The sequence below is a fragment of the Passer domesticus genome, chromosome 7, assembly GCF_036417665.1.
Source record: "Passer domesticus isolate bPasDom1 chromosome 7, bPasDom1.hap1, whole genome shotgun sequence".
Taxonomy (NCBI): domain Eukaryota; kingdom Metazoa; phylum Chordata; class Aves; order Passeriformes; family Passeridae; genus Passer; species Passer domesticus.
The window spans coordinates 59,723,866-59,742,719 of NC_087480.1; the positions used below are offsets into that span (position 1 = coordinate 59,723,866).

The 18,854-nt window shown below is 43.9% G+C and overlaps 1 protein-coding gene and 2 long non-coding RNA genes across 17 annotated transcripts in view; 2 read left to right on the forward strand and 1 right to left on the reverse strand.

Moving 5' to 3' along the window:
• Window positions 1-16,131, reverse strand: part of LOC135305429 (uncharacterized) — a 51,895-nt gene extending 35,764 nt beyond the window's left edge. Inside the window, exons 1-4 of the long non-coding RNA XR_010366610.1 lie at window positions 15,928-16,131; window positions 15,203-15,315; window positions 14,013-14,195; window positions 927-1,444 (exon numbers count right to left, since the gene is read on the reverse strand). This is a non-coding gene — a long non-coding RNA (uncharacterized LOC135305429). The remainder of the gene's footprint in view (window positions 1-926; window positions 1,445-14,012; window positions 14,196-15,202; window positions 15,316-15,927) is intronic.
• The window catches only part of NFIA (nuclear factor I A), a 406,668-nt gene that overhangs the window by 130,383 nt on the left and 257,431 nt on the right, over window positions 1-18,854 (forward strand). The gene's annotated exons all lie outside the window — the stretch shown is intronic.
• On the forward strand, window positions 7,759-10,747 carry LOC135305431 (uncharacterized). The gene is made up of 2 exons (XR_010366612.1): window positions 7,759-9,625; window positions 9,932-10,747. It is a non-coding gene; the product is annotated as an uncharacterized LOC135305431 (long non-coding RNA).

Consider the following 18,854-nt stretch of genomic DNA (forward strand, 5'->3'; position numbering starts at 1 on the left):
AGACAACTATAAACAATTTGGATAAGGTTCCTCCATAACTCAAGGAAAATATTCTTGCTTTATGTACTTCACAAAGTATTGCTATATTGCCATTATCTTTTCTTCCCTTTTCCTTATGTATAAAGTAAGACTACCAGGATAAATTTATTCTCCACGTTGACATGACTATCTTCTGAGTACTTTCAAGTTCATTTACAAAATTCAGTGGAGATTGCTTCAATTAGGGTCATCTGGTCATGTATCCTTGATCCTTTGATCACCAAAGCAGAAATACCATGTTAGTAATCTCTGGGCTACCATTTGGGTTAATGAATCGGCTTGACTTTAATTCTAGCCCAGATGTAATCTTTTATAGCTTAATGATTTGTTCCAACATGAACTCCAATTGAATGTAAACAGTTTCTTTATTTAGAGAGAAAATTCTTTTTTATAACTTGTTTCTCTTCCTAATTAATTCTAGAGCAATTAAATCAAACCTTGATCTGTGGCAATCAAGATTAAATCATAGTATAGGTTAGGCTGTTAATATCGTCTTTGAGTTCATTATTATCAAGGCTAACAGTAATCAGCAGAGGAGGGAGAAACTGATGTAGCGAAAACTACAGATCTGAGGACTTGTTCTTATTTTTAATAGCTGATCTGATTTAATATATGATAATACTTTCACTTATTTAGTAACTGTTTTCCAAGGAGCTCAACATACTCTCCCAAAGTTAATTTATTCTCACAACACTGATGTGCGGGAGGTAAACATTATCTCCCAGGGACACTGAAAAGTTTTGAGGCACAGAAGAGTTGTGGGCTGTTTGCAAAGTCACAGATTGGGCCCAGATCTTAATGCCATTAACAAATCATTAGCTGAGGATCTTCTCCGTAAACTCTGGTTATGATAAGAGAGGAACAGCACCTCATCCATAAGCACTCACCGAGCATCCTGCTTAAGACGGATTTGTTGGCCACTGCATCCCGGCAGTCCGTGGAGTTAAAAGCTGCCAGTGCTGTGAGCTGGCTGCCTTCACAGACCTCCTTCCATCACACCTCCTCAAGAGGTCTTGCCAGGTAGTTCAGCCCTGCAGTTGCCAAGAGGGATTTGTGTTCCCAGAGGTAAAAAAATTCATTTGTAAGTTAACTGATGGATTTGACAGACATTGCAGTTCTGGGCCTTGTTTAAACAGTCTGGCCTGTCCACATTACCACAAAACTTCATTCTGAACCAAATCTAGATTTAAAGGACACTTTGCAGCCCTGACTGTCCTCAAATCAAGGCACTGATGTCTGAGAGGAGCCCCAGCTGAACCTGTTCTCTGCCTGGATTTCTGTTCATAATTATATTATCCCATGCTGTGGCTTATTAATCCCGACTGTGCAGGAAACTCCTTCCCATTTGGGTCATCCCTGCGAGGTACAGCAATTGTATGGAGAGGACCGAATCACCCCGGTTCAACTGCAAACAAGGGAAACACAAGAAAGCATCACAATGTTTGTACTCCAGTTCTATATTAGCTTCAAAAAAATTACAGCAGTGCCATTTTCAATTCAGTGTTATGCTGGAAAGGTTGCAAATTAATTAGAATTATGCCTTCTTTGTGCCAAGTGATAATTTACTGCAATTAATTATCAAAAGATCTACTGCTGTCAATTACGGTACTTGCTCTTTGGGGGGGAGAAGCTATTTACGTATAGCTAAATTCTGTAACAAAGTTCCATTTTACTTTTATTGTTTTCAATTAAACTATCATCATTTGCCTTCCCTCTGCCAAATACAATAAAGACTCGTTAAGAACTAATCATGCTACTGTGACCTTTTTTTTAATCCAAACATTAGCTAGACCTGCACTGAGTCAACACTCCTATTGTTACACCTGCAAATTGTACGTAGAGAGGAGCATACTTCAGAATTAATGAGCACAGCTGTGGTCTCTCTTACATTCAACACTTGTAAAATAGACCTCTTTAAAGTGCCATTATCACAATATTGATAGAGTTATTTATAGTACTGCAAACGTTCCCAGTCATAACAGAGTCCTTGTTATCCCCCACAGCAGTTCATGTTGTTGCCATCTCCTGGACTCATTCCACAGTTTGTGATAAGGCACCACGTGGACAATCCTTTACGAACAAACTATAAAAGACATTAGGAAAACTTCTACATAGGCAAGTTTTAAAGCTGGGAATAGGTCAAGCTGTCAAGACCCAGCCTGCACAAGACTTGTCATGTTCTTGTGCTTTGCAGTTTCCTGTAATTTCTGGGTGGGATGTGAAATGAAATTACAGGAAGCACAAGCTGCAGAGGATCTGGATGGCATTGTCCAAATGAGAGCTGCTTTTTGCAGTTAGTAAGACTGTTTTACCATAATTCAGTAAAACAGATGTAAGTTCAAACTCTTGGTGTCAGTCGCTGAAAACAAATACCACAGGTGCCAACTTTGGTTGCTAAGGGAATACAAGCTCCTTGGGCTTCCCACTACGTGTGCAAACAGCTAGAAATTGGCCAAGGCAGAGGTTCTGCTGTCAGCAGGAAGGGAGTTGCTTTTCTCAGGTGTCTTTCTCCTCAGCTTGATCTCCTGACACATTACTGAACTATCAGCCAATGTGATCAAGTTGAAGTCAGTAGGAGACATCATCCGTATGAGTCTCCCTATTTTCAGAACTGCAGCACCCGGCATTTGTTCGTGATATTAGTCTTATTGTAATATTTCACATTGAGTTTTGTCACACTTGGCTCTGTGTCCACTAAAGATCTGGATACAGCATTTGTGGGGATGCATTCATGGGAAGGTCTCCAGAGTCATCCTGCAGATCCAGCAAACCCAGGGCCCCCAACCCTTTCCCTCCCTCTCTCTGCTTGCAATGTTTTACTTCTTATAGGACAGGAAATTACTTTGCTTCTGATCCACTGTCCCTTATCTGAGGAAAATAGTTTTGTCATAATTCAGCCTTCATTTTGGAAGGAATTGCTGAAAAACCTCAATTCCCCCAAGAGTTAAAGTTCAACTAACACTTGGCTACTTATGAATTATTTCCCCAGATCCACCTATTTCGTATCTTAAGTGCTTTGTGGCTGAAAGTCAGATCTAAAATAACCTCACATTATATTCTCCTTCTGAATATAAGAGATTACTTCCATTGTACAGGTCAGCTCAGAGAACGAGCCAAGCCGCGTTTAGCTCACAGGTGTTGCTGGTTCAGATCTCCTGAAGGCAGAGTGGACTTGTATGGTGATTCCCAGCTGAAGGCTGGTTGGCTCCTGTGAAGTTATTTGTCAGCTGTTCCTGGCTCCCTGGGGAAGGGAGGAGGTGAACTCCTGTTTTCTCTGAGGCAATGGGGAGGTTCTCCAGCCCAGAGTTTGAAATCCCCAAATTCCCCCACTGAGCTGCACTTCTCAGGGAGGATTTGAATCTAGACATACTCTGTTATTCATAATGGTTTGGGAAATAACTGATTATGGCAAAAATATTTTTTTCCAGAAGTCTCTGAGTTGTTGGATTTGGTTTTTGTGCATTTTTTGTTTATTTTGTTCTTGTTGTTGCTGTTGGGATTTTTTTAGTTTTTTATTTTTTCTTTTCTTTTGGTTTTGGTTTGGGTTTTTTTACTTCTAAATAATTTCTATTGTCAGTTTGCTTACCTCTGTGTGTATGTACATTCTTACCATAATTTGGAGCACCCCTGATTTTGTTAGTGTATTTATCCTCAGCTATATCAGTATATTAGAATAAAAGCTGAATAGAGAATGGGAGAAGGAGGTGGTATCAAAACCTTCGAGTTACTTTGTCACTTGGGAGATGTTTACATTTTGAGTAGCTTTTCAGGGTTTTAGAAATGTTTCTGTTTCTCAACAAAAGGAAAGAAAGGGACAGAGTAGTTATGGAAACAAGAGGTTCTGTGGAAGTGAAGGAAAGGCAGAGAAGGCTGGAAACCAGGGCTGTCACCTGGAACTCTGCTCTGCCATTTTCCTCTGAGTGACCTTGCTCATCATAAGAAAGCTCTTCTGTAAGGAAACGCAGAGCTGGGCTGAAGTGAGGGACAGGGAGCAGTAGGGAGCTTTTTGTTTCCGTAAACTTAGTGAGGGATGGCACGCAACTTCAATGCACATGTGATTAAACTAATCTAGTTAAAATCAGAAAAGGATTTCTCATAATTCAATTGGAGTTGTTTTTAATGTTTGGACTTTGGTCAAGGACAGCTTTATTGATTGAATTTAATTGCTTATATTTTCCTGTCCATTTATTGAAGCCCATTTTTCAAGTCACTTGAGAGACTGCTAACATTTCAGAAAGGGGATATGCCAAAGCATTGCTTTAATTCATTATCTTTTTGGACATACAGTAGTTGCTACTTGGCCCAAATTAAATCCGTTAGAGAATGTGATAGCATAATTACTTACAGGTATCCAAAACTGCTTTTAACAGAATTCTCTAGGAGGTTATGCATAAGATTTGTTTTGCCCTTACATTGAACGCAAATGTCTGGGATTTCAATGATAAATAAATATTTCATCAACTGAGGACAGATTTTTCTCATTTCCATATGTTGCTGATGGACTAAAATTCTTGTGAGGTCTTTATTTTTCCTTTAAAGTAAAAGTCTTATAAATTAGCTCAGTCACTTTTTCTAAATGTGTAAACACAGTGACCCTTGAGGTAAAGAATAAACCACCTGTGATTCTGACTTGTTTTTTTTTCTTTCAAACTGCGCTCAACCCTGAAAGACTTGCTAGACAAAACTCCACATTAGCTTGATTGCTTCACGCTGTGTTCTGATGACATCAAGTCCGTGATTCTCTAAAAGTTATGTCAGCCTGATTCCAAATGGAGTGAAGGGCTGGATGTTCCCAGCCTGGAAAGATCTATGGGCTGGAAAACACCAATGGAAGGCCAACAGTGAGTTGCACTGCAAACACCAGTCACAGCCCTTGCACAGATCCCAGCTCCTGTAAGCTCTGTCCCTGCTTTCCTCCCTATCTGCTCCTATTTCCTTGTCCTCTGTTCCCAGTTGTGGCTTCCTGCCTTGAAGTTCTCAGTCTAGCAAAGAAAGGGGACATGAGCAGCTCTGTAAGGACTGAGGAGCATCTGCTGGCACTTGTGGACCCACCTGGTGTTGGGCTCAGCTCTCTGCCTCTGCACTGAGAGTACCTTGCATTATTTTGTGTTTTGTGAAAACTAAAGCTGCAGTGGTTGCAGTTTTTAAGATTGTATTTATTGATACGAGGTCTAGGCAGGAAATGTGAATCTACCTATAAAAACTGACATTCAGTGCTTTTCAGGCACCTGACTGTTTTGTCAGGGAGATGCATACAAAAGAATTTGGTTTAGTTTCAAAAACTTCAAATCAAACACAATCCAGACTTACATATTAAATTTTCTTATTTAAGAGAGCATAATGCTTCCTTGGAGTGAGACAAGGTTCTCACAAAGACCTCAGGATTTATCCTCTTGCAGTAGCTCTGTGGTTAACAAATGCAAGCTGAAATACCTGGTGTATGTAATACCTCTCCGCCCCCCAAAAAGCCAAACATTTAAATGTTGCCTAATTCACAAAAGTTTTGCTTTGGAATCCAGCGATCATATCTGATAAAAGGCACAAGGAAATCCTTTCACAAGGAACTGAACCACAGATGGTTGTGTGATTTGAGGGCCACTGAACATCAACAGTTTTACCAAGTGAATCAGAATTACAGAAACACCTGCATGACTGCATCTGCAGACTCAGCTAAATTACGCTTCCATCCAGCCACATGATATTTAATGTGTAATTCTTCTGCATTTTAATCAAATGCATTGTAATGACAGTACAAAATTTCAATATGAATGCACCTTAATGCAGGAGTAACTAATAGCTACCATCCATTAGTACCAGCTAAGAGACATACTTCCTCCTAAGCAATAGGGGCACGGTTATTTTAACTCATTACCTGCTTTGTAAATGACATTTAATTGCACATGAAGTGGGGATGTTCACAGGACAGTGCTGGGAATGCAAGACTGAGCACCCAGAAGTTTGCAAATATTTGAAAGAGTATGGTAGAAAGGTGTTCATGAACCCCTGCATGGCAAGACAGGCTCTGTGCACTCTTCCCAAATGGTGCCTCCTCCCTGTAAAACCTGCTCTGTCTTTAGCAGTTTAATGCTGTAAAATTTTTGCTGAGCACAAGCAAATGTGAAATTTGTAAAGGCTTTTGAGATTCAATGGATTTTTGAGACTTCCATAAAACATTCCTTGAGAAACAGATGATACAGGACAGTCTCCTAGTTGTTGCTTTCAAACCAAGATGTTATCAGTACTTTACAGGTCAAACTATGAGAACAGTAACACTGAAAAATATATTCTAGAACCTTTCTTAAGGACAGATGAATTAGTTTGGGTAAAAGTTTTCTAGAAAGAAATCAACCTGACAAAAAAAATAATTTTTTGGAAAATGTCTCCTAGTGGTTAATGCCAGGTAAAATTTTGAGCATCAAAAATCAACCTTTAAAAGAGAAAAGACTGGCCAACCTTGACTGACCAACCTTGGGAGATGGAAAACTGAGAGTTACTGTGTCCTGAAATTTCTCTCATTTGGCTTTATCCTGACATGTGCCCCCAGTTTAATCAGAGGTCAGTTCTGATGTCCACAGGAACTAAATGCAAGATTTCGGCCCTGGTACAAGGTTCTGGCCACAATGGAGCTGGGGGAATCAGGGCCAGTTCTCTGGGACACAGACACTGTTGTATCCTGGTACTCTGTTAGAGGTTTGTTCATGCTTCTAGTGGCAGTAGGGAAAATCTGAAAGCATGGAGTGAGATAGAAAGTGAAGATTTAAACTAAGCAAATTAATTCCTGAAGGGTTGGCTATTGAAACATTGTGCTTCCTGCTCATGTTTGACTTCAGTACATTGGTCCCTAGTGCACCCAGAATTATAGCTCAGTAAACTTCTCCAAGGATCATACATCTAAAAAAACCAACCATCCAAAATCTCAAAGTGCGGCTTAAAAGCAGGAAACCTCCTAGCAGAAAAGAGATTGAGAAAATACACCTTGACTTGGTCATTTCCTTTTTCAGATGTGGACACATTTTCATTACAAATTACTCAGAAATCAGAAATTATTTTCATATGGTTAACAAAAAATACGAGTCAACATTTGCATCTCCCTGAATTGCAGTGGAGTGGGATTACAAATGGCAGAGGTGCATCAGTTTTACAAAACATATTGAAGACTTGAACTTCATGATGGACAGTGTTCTGTCATTATTTGAATGGCACATGAATACCAGCAGAGTGGGGAGCCCACAGTTACCAAAAAAGATGCTAAAAACAGGTACATGGAAAAAAATTGTAAATGCTCAAAGTTAGCTCAGATTTCTATTTCTTTTCATAAGTAGTGAGTGTTAAAGCTGCAACCATCCTGCCTAGTTGGAGCCACAGACAGAGCCCAAACATCCAAGTCCCACTTAATTCCTTAAAATCCCTCCCCTTTCTTTAATGGAGTGACTTAACTGTTTCGTGGCAAACAGAAGGGAACACACAGAATAAAGCTACTTTATGCAATAGCCTTGGATTCCAGTTTGTGTCTAAGAAATATTTACCATGAGCCTGCAAAGTCCACCAAGCAGCTCCCATGTGGGAGAAGGAGAAGGAAAGGGAGGTTGCACTCGGTGGTCCTGTTAAGTGCAGTGATTTCTAATAACAGCCACGTTTGCTGTGAGTGATCTGGATCAACATCAAAAAAAAAATCCCCATCTAGTCAAGTGCCCAGCAAGGGGTCTATTCTCATGTCCATGCTCATATGTTAAGTCCCATTGACAAGCATTAGTGGGAACTGCATGCACATATGGATACGTGAATAGCCCCAATGGGATCTGCATAAAGCAGTGTTTGACTCTACAGAGATCGCTTCAACTGCCACGATAAAATAATAGAGGGGGAGAAGCCTTAAAGAGTGCTGTGAACAAGGCAAACAATTTAAAGAAATTCATAAATAATAGAGGTTAAAAATGAAACAGCAAAATTAAAACAGCATTGGAATCTATTGTTTGAAATAAATACAAAATAATAATTGTGTTTAAGAAATTAATCCTGGCCAAAATTTATAAAACAGCTCATAACTCCAAGTTCTCTAATTTTTAAACTTCTTTGTCTTCCCCTTACTCTATATCCTAAATAGAAACAATAAACACAGCAAAAAGCTCTTTCTGACAAGAGGTGAGTTAGGAAAATCACTGATAAGCATTGCTCTGCTGAAGAACACGGGACATGAAATGTGGCAGCTCTACAACAGGTCAATGCTAATGATGCTCCTGAGGTTATGCAACACCGACAGCCACTGTATAAATGTCAGAGCATTGCAGAAACTTCCTGGAAGAGGTTTCTTGCTACCTGAGAAGGCTCCACCAGCCAGTCTGATGGACACAAAAAAATCTCTAAAGAATTTGTTCTCTTTCTGCAGAAAATCTTCAGATTTTCCCCTGAAGCCTAATTCAAAATCCCATTTTGGAGATTTTGAGGATTTTTGAATGACATTTTAATGATTTGGAGAACTGTTCTTATGCTCAAATAGCTGAAACAACAAAACCCTTCCTGACAGACACACATAAATAGGTGCAATGAACAATGAAATCATCAATTAACAGAGCAGACAGCAATCACTGCTGTGATAAGTGCCCGTATTAAGAACCTAAATTGATGTGATATGGAATAGATGATAAGCAAATAACGTGTATAAATCAGGTCTAATTGTGCTCAAGATCACTGGTTTCTTACTCTGTTCTGATGCTCATAGTGGAATTCAACCACTGAATTGCAAGATTTTGCAGAGTCCTGCTTGTCTATGAAAGTCTCACTGGCTTGAGACCCAGGTCCAAACTGTTCCAGCAATGCTGCTTTGGAACATTCAGAGGTGAAGCAATCCATATGACTGACAGTGAAAGCTCTTATCATACAGGATGTCCTTTTCCAGTGGTCATTTAGACCAACAGCCAACCTATTAATCACAGTAAACCAAAGCTTGTTAGGTCCCTGCTGGCCAAAGCACTTGAGAAGACAAAAGACACCACGTTCCAGCTGACACCTGCAAGTAATTACACATGGTGATAGCAGTGCCTGAAAGTACAATTTGAGAACCAATGCTAAAAGGAAAGGTGCATTTCTTTTTTATAGACTAAACTATTTTCTGATCTCTTAAGTGCCTTAGGGTCTTAGAAATCAAAGGCAAATTAGGCAGGGTAAAGAAAATCAGTTGCCAGGTGTTTATCTGAAGAAATTATAGATCTCCAGTGATTTTCACCAGTTCTGAAAGCAAATTCCCCTTCTAAGATGACACTGTATTTTATTATAAGGTTGTTTAATCAGCGTAATGGCAGAGGGCAACTGCTCCATGGAGAACAGAATCTGGAGGCCCACTCTCCCAGAGTGCTTTCTCTACCTACCAACAGATTTTTCAGTCTGTCTCCCATGTCTTTGGATATCAGAACACATATGAGGCATGACAAAGACAGGCATGCATTTTTAGAACATCAAATATGATGGCTGATCCTTTCCTAAAAACCTCCTGGAGAGAAGAGGAGAGAAGAGGAGAGAAGAGGAGAGAAGAGGAGAGAAGATCAGAAGATGGCTCCTCCTCTGAAGAGCACCAAACGACCACAACCAGGTAGGAAAACTCTGAGTTATGTTCCTCTACAGTGAATATTTATCACATTGGCACTATTTGAATGTTACTGAATCTTGGTTAGAAAGGGAATGATGGGGAGATATTAAATTTAGGCAAGATTTGTTAATAATACTCAAGATGCATACTATGTTTTCAGTAATGAATTCCATTTTGATAAAACCCATAATCAGAAATTGTTTTTACTTTATCCATGCATTGATATAAGTATCTAGAAATCCTAAGCAGAAAATAATGTTGCAAGGAGCAGTAAAGATATATGATAACATATTTTGCCTTGTTTTCTAGATTCCCACTTCTGGAAAATAATCTACCCCCAGGTTCGACTTCGAAGACTTCTCCATATTGAAAGAGGAAGATGAATTTACATTCAGAGACTGAGAAATAAATCACCATCATGCCATACCACCACATCCTGGATCTATCAGATGTTTTAGAAAAAAACATCTGAGATAACATCCTCCCCAGTAACTAATTTCAGCTCATGTTTCATTTGAAACTGCTGAGTTGATTGGTGGGACAATTTTCTGCACTGAGTCGATCACCAGCATCACTGCAAACCAAAGGCAGGTCCACAGCCACTGCATCAATCTCTGCCTAAGTCTCTCAGACTGTTGAGCTGTTCAGGCTTTGCTATCACTGACAATTTTAATGTCCCTCAAACCTCTGGCTTTTAAGTTATCAATTAATAATGCTGCTCGGTGTCTTTTTTTGCTTTGATTTGTTATAGAGTTATCAGTTTCTCTTCCGTGGACAGAGTGTAGTAGTTATGGTGCAGATACATAGGCTGAAATACCATCAGTGACATTCTTCACTGACACGTGGGCAATGAATGAAATGCATGAATCCCATGGAGGTTTGTACTTAAATTTCCCTGAAGAGCAGAGCTCTTGGGAAAACCACCCAGGACCACCTGGAGGCACATGTTCCATGCAGCTGGTGGAGTGTGTGAGGGAAAGCTGTAACTCCAGCTAGCTACAGACAGTTGAGGGACTGCCTCAGGTAAATTAGGAGGTGCATACACAAAGAAGTGCAATCTCTTCATGTACCACGCATGCACTGTGAGCTCTGCTGAATGGAGTTACTTTGCAGGGCTTGACACAATCAACTTGAGCTAAAGTTTTACAGAGGATGCTTAGTATAGACTGAAAGTGTTTTAACTGTCAGGAATGGCATCTTCCCTTGAGCATTTTTCTCTAGGGGAAAACAGCCTGATCCTCACCAGCTGTAAATAGCAGTGCTGCTCCCACAGAGGAAAGGGCTGTCAACCCACAGCAGGGGTGGCTGGAAAGACCCCAGGGAACAATAAAGGAAACCTGAGCATTAAAGTATTTCATATCAGATCCAGTTACATCTGTCTGTAAAATTAGTAGCAACACAGACACCTGGTAGTTATGATTCATGGGCTAATAAATATGTTAAAAGGCAGAGAGGATTGTGCTGAGCCTTGCACAGAACTGTCTGTGCTATTCAATTTGATAGAGTTTAGCTCCTGGCTTTGGTCAGGGGCTAGGCTAAACTGTGCTCTGTCCAAACTTAGATGGGAGACCTCCAGGAATTGTGCCAGAGTTGAAGGAAATGGGATGAAGTCCCTACTTTCTCTTCTTTCTGCATTACATGGAGCTGTAATTGGAGGCACCATGCGGTGGTACTGTAGAGTCTTGAAATGATTACTGTCTGCTCATGTCTGTGACAGTTGTTGAGGGGTTTTGGGTATTGAGAGAGGAGCAAGTTTGTAGGATGCAAGCAACACATAGGGAACTGCTATGGTGGGTGTGTATGGCCAGAGCAGAAGGAAACTGTGTGAGCAGCAAAACAAGTGTTTGGCAGCATTTCTTACAGTAATCAATTACTGAGACAGAATTGTATCAGAAAAAGAGGCTTGGGGTGAAGCTTCAGGCTAATATTCTGCCTGTAATCCAGTCCCATCCAGGAATGTCTGATTCACACTGTGAATAAAACAGGCTTCAGGTAGAAAATGTCCAGAGATGGGATCACTGCTTCTTTACCACAGAGCAGAGGCACAGAGCTCTGAGGAATCAGCCATTTCATACCACGAGACAGAAAAGGAGTGAAAGATCTACTGGCTGGGGGCTGCTTTTTGGGGGGGTTGTGTAGCTCCAGCAGCACACAAACTGTCTCTTTTTAAAAAAGAATATGTTATTAGAGATATATGAATGTGTGATATCTGCACACCTGGCCTGGGTCTGGAGAGCCCATGAAATGTGTTAGACTAGTTATTACTTGATTATTCCATCGCACAGGTGTACGTTCCTGCTCCCAAATGCTTATGCAATGTCTCTGCTGATGTATACAGACTCACAGCACTGAAAGCCAGAGAAAGGCCCTTGATACATGACAACACACTGTGTTAAATGCACTCATTTGGTTTCAGTTACCACAGGTCTTCTGGTCTTGCTTAGAAAATAAAATTTTAAAGAAGACATTATCCACTTTGTGCCTTGAAAGTCAGCCTTCAGCTTCTCTGACTATTAAAGCCCCCTAAATTCTCTCTTGAGTTTGTTTGACTTCAACTTGCAGTTATCCATTTTTCTCTGAAAGATTAAAAACATTGTCAGTATCCAGCAGATATTTCCAGACACATCTCGTAGATACTTAAATACTTACACATTACACTCATGTCACGTCCCAGTCTTCTTTCCAGTAAGCGAGGCATATTAAGTGCTTTAAGTCTTTCACCATTAAGCACTTTCTTCAGCCCTAAAATCCTCTCTGTGGCTCTTTTCTGCACCCTCTCCAGTTTTCCAACAATTTTATAAAAGTGTGCGCACTAGAAACCGCATCTTATATTGTCTGTATTAAAAGCAATTGTGTTTGAATGGGCTCAGCTCATGAAGCAACTGAGATCACTTGGAGTGTCATTCTCATCGCTGTCTGTCACTCCACCAGTGTTCCTGTCACCCTCAGATTTATCAGCTGTGAATTTACAGTGTTTACATCCAAATCATTGAAGAAAACATTGACTAGCATCTGACCTGATGCTGATCCTGGTAAAACTCTCCCGTTTGGTAACAACTCCTGATTCATAGCTACTTTTTAACAGGCTGTTTGCCAATTCCTAATCTAATTAGTGCATGCTCTGCTGCTATTTCTAATGCTTTTTGATCGGAATATCACACAGTGTTAATTCTAATCTCCATAAAAAAATGAATATCACATCTCTTCATTGACCTTTATCATTCAGTCTTTACCTTCATCATATTATTTGATGCGCCTCATCAAAGAAAGAAATTGCGTTTGTCTGCTAAGGCTTATTTCTCCTAAAACTGTATTTACCATCATTAATTCTATTTCCATTCTTCATGGCACTTTTTCCAATACACAGTAACAGCTCAGGATGTGTTAGAGGCCTGGCTTTGAGGTCAGTACATTGTGTTATCAAACCAACCACAACGATTCAATTCTTAAACCCATGCTATGAAACCTGATACATTTCATTGTAGTGGCTTGATGCTTATTTACATTTATATATCATCAGGTGATTAAAAAGGACTACTTGCCACACTGCCTTAAGAATAGCCCATGGAAAAACTCCCAGTCCTAACCACTATTTTCCAAGTGTTTCCCAGTGACCACTGGTACAGAAACCAGTACAACCTTAAGCTTCCAGGGAGAGCTTTGCGCTTCCTGAGGCCTGCCTGAGAACACCACCATGAAAGGGATGATGATGAAATATCAGCTATCATGTAACTATCTATAAATGTTAGATTTCTACAAAGTGATTCCACTGAATTGTAATTAAGGGTTTGAAAGTCGAATGATTTTAAGTGCTAGTTTTAATTACCGCTTGGTGAACTTTAGTGTGTTAGAATTGTCACAACTTTCCTTTAGAATTAGTGTCAAGCCAGGCAATACAGTGGGAAATTATTAACTCATACTTTGGTTCAGCAATTATCTGCATTACAAGGTTTATGCAATTAGCTGTTTAAGATGTCATTATATTTTGCCATCTGGTACACAGGAGTTTATGCATATGAACAGGCACATGTTGAAGTGATTTTCACTATATGACACTTGATCTCAACCCAAATCATCACTATAATGAGTGGAAGACACAGTGTACAGTACATTAGTGGCAGGTGCATACTATCAACTTCATTTTAATAGAAGACTTTCATGTTTCCATTTTTAAAGTATTCTGCACAAGTGCTGAAGAATTAATTGCTCGTTTGCAATCTAGCAAAAACCGAGGACACGTTATTGCTAAATGCTAAGGAACATCAGCTTTCAGGAAAGCGGCCACTTATTTCTTTCCATCTGTAAATCCAGCCCAATTTCTGCTGCAGACAATAAGAAAGTCTCATCTAAGTTCAGCTTAAACTGTTCTCTGGGGAACATGCTGAATTACCTTTGGTAGGCTCACAGCACTGAAAGCCTCCTGAGGATGCCTGTGGTGCAGTCCATGTGTGACAACCTCCAGTGTCGCCAGTCTCTGCCAGTGCACAATGCATTGTCACCTGTGTCCTTGGCCTTACCTCTGCCTGACGTCACTTGTGCCTGTTGGCTCACGCTTGACACACAGATTCTAAATCTGGGGGGGAAAAGCATTGCTGTTGGCAGCCTCCCACCAGGAAATCCTCGCTTCCAGGCGGCACAAAATGTAAATATCGATAACGCCAGCACTGCATACTCAGATAATACCTGGTATTTCTGACACATACTGCGTCTGGTGTTCTAAAAATATTCACAGCCTTTAATTAATTAAATTGCACGCAGCTATTAACCTCATTTGACACCAGGAAGCCGGTCTCTGGAATGGTGAGAGACCTCCTCAGTCAAGGGAAGGCTGTGCAGAGCCTGAGAGTGAGCTGCCTACGGGGACTGTGCTCACTGAACTGCAGTGCAGGCAGCTAAAACTGGGCTGCAACTGCAGCACTGTCCTCTACCTGGGGCCGTGTTTGTGACAGGACATGTGTTTGTCACGGGAGAATGGACAGGACAGCTCCTGCCACATCCTTCTGTGAGCAGGCCTGAGTGTTGAGCACATGAGACACGGGGGTCTGCTGGAAAATCACACTTCTTAGGAACAGTCATTATTTTGGGTTCTGGTATTCCACTCGGGATATTCCCCGTGTCCTGGGGCAGTGCTGGTTGCCTCAGAGCAGGAGGAAGCAGCATTCCCAGACCTGCTTCCAGGCACAGCCTGGCTCCAAGCAGGGGATAGTGCTGCGCCTCCACGTGCAGTCGCTGCAAGTTCATTATTGAATTACATTAACAGGCCGCCCTCTAGTGTCATATTTTATTACTTGGGTAAAAAAAATGGGCCGGTCGGGTAAAAAATGTGTATTTTGTCTCAGTGAACACCAGCAAGAGAGGCAGCCACAGAAGCAGCCAAGAAACATTTCTGTGGAGCATGCTGGAAAGTTCTCTGTCAGGTTAAAATCCTTAAAGTTTGGAGTTTTCTCCTGAGGTTCTGGAATTCAATCACAGAAAGCCCAAGGAAAATATCACAAATCCTGTGCAGTTTTCCTTTAAAATCAATGCTAACATTTCTGTAGGTGGTTACAGTAACAATGTGGTATATATGTGTATCTGTACCTCTAATGTGAAGTATTTTGTCCTCTGGTATGTACATCAGTGTCATTCAGGGAGATAACAGGGAATGTCCTTCAAGGCAATGGTCCCAGTGCACAGGGATTGCTTTGCTGAAGCTGAAGACGGAAAGGTGATAGACAGAAACTCACAGGCAATTATTTTGGAGTCTGCAGCATTTTAGAGCTAGAATTTGAAAATACTAATGCTGAACAGACAATAAATGCTTTTATGTCCTGAAACCCTTACAGGCATTAGCATTGAGTGACCAGACCTGCCCTTACTGGGCTGGTTGGGAGCGGCAAAGGGGACAAAGCACCTCCAGGACCACTGGCAAGGCAGGTCAGGCCAACAGCTGGTGTGAATTAGCAGGTGAAGGCAGCGCACATCTACCAGCCAGAGACCCGTCCTTGTGTATTAATGTTCCCCCAGGCTGAAGCCACCTGCCCATCTTCCATTTTTCTGAGCACACCCGTCTCCCATGGGAGATCTGCTTGGTTGCGTGACAAAGCAACCTTTGGATAAATAACGGGAAGGATCTCAGCGCCAATTGCAGGGCACCGGGATCCCTGCTGGGGACCGGGATCTGCCCCACACAAGGGACACTGATGGTGTCCAGGAATGGATGGGCTGCTGGAAAGGTGGGAAATGGTTTCCCCCACGGGAGTGTAACATCTGCATCCTCTCCTCCTCCAAAGGAATTACGGAGGAAGGAGCAGGGGACACCGCACCTTCATGTCCCACACGCAGGTGTGGGACACAGAAAGCTTGACTCTGCTGACATCAATCACACGCACTGTGGCTGAGGGGAACCATGGCAAAGCAAGGCGAGGGTGCTCGGAGGCGTTAACCTGGACGCGTTTTTCCCCGCTTTTGCCGTATTTTTGCCGTATTTTTGCCGGTTTCGGCCTCAAGGGCTGCCCCGGCCGCGCGGCCCCCTCAGGCTCCCGGGCGCTTCCCGCCGGGAGGGGGCGCTGCGCCGCTGAGGCGGCGGGGGGGGCGCGCGGCGGGAGGGGCGGGGCGGCGCCGGGCGCGCGCGGCCGCCTCCAGGGGGCGCCGCGGGGCGGGCGCGGGGGCGCGCGGCGGCGGGGGCGCGCGCGGGCAGGTGCGCGCACGCCCCCAGGTGCGCGGGCACGCGAACATCGCCCCCCATTCCCCGCACCCCCGGCACCCCCCGAACCCCCTCTGTCACCAGGGAGGAGAGCAGGGGCCCCGGGATGCGGCCACCTCAACAAATCATCTGAGGAGGCTGTTGGGTGTTACCGTCCCGACCCCCCGATCTGCGCATTGCAACCGCCCAGGAACGCAACTGGGATTATTTATTATTGCTCCCTCTTATTAATTTAATTAAGTCTTGTTGGTGTAGCATTTTTTCGCCTCGTATTAAAGGAAATGAAGTCAACATCATTAAAAGGAGTGGAATAGGCGTATGCCAAAGTATTTGTAAGAGCACGTTAAAAATATTCTAATATGAATTCCAGCTGTCTCTCAGGCCTCTGGTAACTTTTCCGAAGAAATCCAGCGACGCCGCAGCCCCGCTGCTGTCGTCTGTGGGCTGAATGCAAATTTGTGGCAACAGGGGGAAGCAACCTTCGTTATTTCCTACAGTCACACTTTTTAAATCAAGTTAACTAGGAATTTTTAAAAGCCTTTGGCATTGCCTTTGGAGTAAGGCTCATGATGTTTGGGATTAAAGGGAAATTGTACCAACCTCACGTGCTTCAGGGAACTGCAAAGACACCGTGAGCCCACACCAGAGCCACACAGGGCATGGGGCATGGCAGGGGGCTGATGGGGTACCTGAGTTCCAGGGGCTGTGTTTTGGGGTATCCCTGTTCCAGTGCAGCCATGTGTGGGGTTCTGGTGTGCAGAGGGGTGTACTGGTGTGTCAGAGTGCTGGGGTACCTGTGGGCAGGGTACCTGTGGGCAGGTGTAGCAGCACATTGGGGTAACTCTGTGCTGGGGTACCCATGTGAAGGCGCCGTGCTGTGCTGGGGTGCCTGTGTGATGGGCACCTGGGAGGAGTATCCCACCCCCTCCCCAGCCTGCCTTCCCCAAGGTGTCATAAAACCATCCTAAGGATGAGCTGAAGAACGGGGGTCCCGGCAGGAACAAAGAGCCCCCCCTGCAAAAGGGGGTGTGTGGATGCTGCTTCCTTTGCATTCCCTGGCTGGAGGGCATTGGGAGCACCAGCACTGGTCCTTTCCCTGTTTTGAAACAACAGGAGACGTTCCTGGTGTCTCAAAAGCATTGGGATTGCAGCACTGCTGTGAGGAGGGAACAGCAGCTTCCCTGGACATGACCATGGTCAGTCCCTCCTACCACTCAGTGCTCAGTGTTTTCCTCTGCTCTATACATTTCTCCCTGGCTTTCTGATTTCCTAAACCATAGGGAAGGGTTTTCCATGGAGATTCAGTGCTGTCTCCGTGTTGCACATGCAGCAGGCCGGCCCACAGGTTCCCTTTGCCAAGCAGGGCAGAAGTCACTTGCACCAAAGTTTGGAGCTCAGCAATGCCGAAAATCTGGAGATATTTCTTGAATTTAAGGAGGAGGGCTGCGTGTAAGTCCGAGTCTGGTGCTGCAGTGCAGTGGCAGAGAACAGTTTCAGCCTCCTGCCCTGTGTGCTGCATTACTGCTGGGGGGTTTATCCCGGATTTTATTAGCCATGTAAGCATCTCCAGAGGCATGCGACCGTCCTGCTCTCAGGAGTGACTCCTCCCTCGCTCAGCAGTGCAAGTCTCAGGGACTTGCCTGTGCAGCTGCTGGGATTCAGGCATTCCTGAAACTTCTGTCCCCTGAAACCCTGCCCTGACCCTGGGCATGGCCAAGAGGACTCTGCATTGGGACAAAATTCCCAGGGACTGTGTCAACCCCTGAATTATAGTGATACCACCAACACTTTTCATAGTGATTTTCCTTTTTTCTTTACTCTTAAAGGATGCGATGGGAAAAACAGGCAAAGCCACTGCAGGGCCTAACAGAGATGGTGGGGGGAGGCCAAACTGCGGTCCCAAGCCACGATCCCCTAATTTCTCAGGACCAGGGGATCCTTGCCTTTAAGGATTTGATTCATGGGCAGTGGGAGCCGTGCTGGGACACCGGGGTACCGCAGTCGCTGCCGCAGGGCTGGGAGAGCCGGAGGCTGCCCGGGGCTTTGCATCCCACCGCCGCCGGGGCGGATGCTGCAGCTCCAGCCCGGGAGCCGAAACCCTCCCACAGCCGCATCCATGTGGGATAGGGATGTACGTGGATACGGGCGGGCTGCAGCGCTGGCAGGCAGGACCTCGGGGGTCCCCCCGCAGCCCCCGCCGCGGAGCCGGGCCCGGGAGGCGCCGCGGGGAGCGGCGGGGGCGGGCGCGGCGGCTGCCAGGTGCCCCCCTCCCTCCATCCCTCCCGCCCTCCGCGCCGCCCCCGCCACTTTTATTGAGACTTTATTTTGCAGCGGGGGTCGGGGGGCGCCGGCTCTTCCCTGGATTTCTCCCCCCCCCCTCACCTTTTTCTTTTCGTTATTTATATTTTTTAATTTTTTTTTTTAAGGGGGGGGGTGGGGAGCTGGCCAAAACCTTCCCGCTCTCCGCATGTGCGTGATTTAGAGTGACAGAATTGCGAGCCGGGGCTGGAGCAGCGATAAATCAGCTCCTCGCCGGCGCGGGTTGCC